Source organism: Triticum aestivum, chromosome 4A, assembly GCF_018294505.1.
Source record: "Triticum aestivum cultivar Chinese Spring chromosome 4A, IWGSC CS RefSeq v2.1, whole genome shotgun sequence".
NCBI lineage: Eukaryota > Viridiplantae > Streptophyta > Magnoliopsida > Poales > Poaceae > Triticum > Triticum aestivum.
The window spans coordinates 627,856,284-627,858,809 of record NC_057803.1 but is presented as its reverse complement, the minus strand read 5'-3'; positions in this window follow the sequence as shown (position 1 = coordinate 627,858,809).

Below are 2,526 nucleotides of genomic sequence, written 5' to 3'. Positions count from 1 at the left end.
GAGCCTTTATATACGGAGGCAGGGGCACCCCCTAGAGAGACAAGTTGATCCACGTGATCATATCCTTAGCCGTGTGTGGTGCCCCCTTCCACCATAGTCCTCGATAATATTGTAGCGGTGCTTAGGCGAAGCCCTGCGACGGTAGAACATCAAGATCGTCACCACGCCGTCATGCTGACGGAACTCTTCCCCGACACTTTGCTGGATCGGGGTCCGGGGATCGTCATCGAGCTGAACGTGTGCTAGAACTCGGAGGTGCCGTAGTTTCGGTGCTTGACCGGTCGGGCCATGGAGACGTACGACTACATCAACCAAGTTAACGCTTCCGTTGTCGATCTACAAGGGTACGTAGATCACACTCTCCCCCTCTCGTTGCTATGCATCACCATGATCTTGCGTGTGCGTAGGAAATTTTTTGAAATTACTACGTTCCCCAACAGTGGCATCCGAGCCAGGTTTTATATGTTGACATTATATGCACGAGTAGAACACAAGTGAGTTGTGGGTGATATAAGTCATACTGCTTACTAACATGTCATACTTTTGTTCGGCGGTATTGTTGGATGAAGCGGCCCGGACCGACATTACGCGTACGCTTACGTGAGACCAGTTCTCCCGACGTGCTTTGCACACAGGTGGCTTGCGGGTGAAAGTTTCTCCAACTTTAGTTGAACCGAGTGTGGCTACGCCCGATCCTTGTGAAGGTTAAACAGCACCAACTTGACAAACTATCGTTGTGGTTTTGATGCGTAGGTAAGATTGGTTCTTGCTTAAGCCTGTAGCAGCCATGTAAAACATGCAACAACAAAGTAGAGGACGTCTAACTTGTTTTTGCAGGGCATGTTGTGATGTGATATGGTCAAGACATGATGCTAAATTTTATTGTATGAGATGATCATATTTTGTAACCGAGTTATCGGCAACTGGCAGGAGTCATATGGTTGTCACTTTATTGTATGCAATGCAATCGCGCTGTAATGCTTTACTTTATCACTAAGCGGTAGCGATAGTCATGGAAGCATAAGATTGGCGAGACGACAACGATGCTACGATGGAGATCAAGGTGTCGCGCCAGTGATGATGGTGATCATGACGGTGCTTCGGAGATGGAGATCACAAGCACAAGATGATGATGGCCATATCATATCACTTATATTGATTGCATGTGATGTTTATCTTTTATGCATCTTATCTTGCTTTGATTGACGGTAGCATTATAAGATGATCTCTCACTAATTATCAAGAAGTGTTCTCCCTGAGTATGCACCGTTGCGAAAGTTCTTCGTGCTGAGACACCACGTGATGATCGCGTGTGATAGGCTCTACGTTCAAATACAACGGGTGCAAAACAGTTGCACACGCGGAATACTCAGGTTATACTTGACGAGCCAAGCATATACAGATATGGCCTCGGAACACGGAGACCGAAAGGTCGAGCGTGAATCATATAGTATATATGATCAACATAGTGATGTTCACCAATGAAACTACTCCATCTCACGTGATGATCGGACATGGTTTAGTTGAATTGGATCACGTAATCACTTAGAGGATTAGAGGGATGTCTATCTAAGTGGGAGTTCTTTAAGTAATATGATTAATTGAACCTAAATTTATCATGAACTTAGTGCCTGATAGTATCTTGCTTATTTATGTATGATTGTAGATAAATGGCCCGTGCTGTTGTTCCGTTGAATTTTAATGCGTTCCTTGAGAAAGCAAAGTTGAAAGATGATGGTAGCAATTACACGGACTGGGTCCGTAACTTGAGGATTATCCTCATTGCTGCACAGAAGAATTACGTCCTGGAAGCACTGCTGGGTGCCAGGCCTGCTGCTGGAGCAACACCAGATGTTATGAACGTCTAGCAGAGCAAAGCTGATGACTACTCGATAGTTCAATGTGCCATGCTTTACGGCTTAGAACCGGGACTTCAATGATGTTTTGAACGTCATGGGGCATATGAGATGTTCGAGGAGTTGAAGTTAATATTTCAAGCAAATGCCCGGATTGAGAGATATGAAGTCTCCAATAAGTTCTATAGCTGCAAGATGGAGGAGAACAGTTCTGTCAGTGAGCATATACTCAAGATGTCTGGGTATTGTAATCACTTGATTCAACTGGGAGTTAATCTTCCGGATGATAGCGTCATTGACAGAATTCTCCAACCACTTCCACCAAGCTACAAGAGCTTCGTGATGAACTATAATATGCAAGGGATGAATAAGACTATTCCCGAGCTCTTCGCAATGCTGAAAGCTGCGGAGGTAGAAATCAAGAAGGAGCATCAAGTGTTGATGGTAAACAAGACCACTAGTTTCAAGAAAAAGGGCAAAGGGAAGAAGAAGGGGAACTTCAAGAAGAACGGCAAGCAAGTTGCTGCTTGAGAGAAGAAACCCAAGTCTGGACCGAAGCCTGAAACTGAGTGCTTCTACTGCAAGCAGACTGGTCACTGGAAGCGGAACTGCCCCAAGTATTTGGCGGATAAGAAGGATGGCAAGGTGAACAAAGGTATATGTGATATAC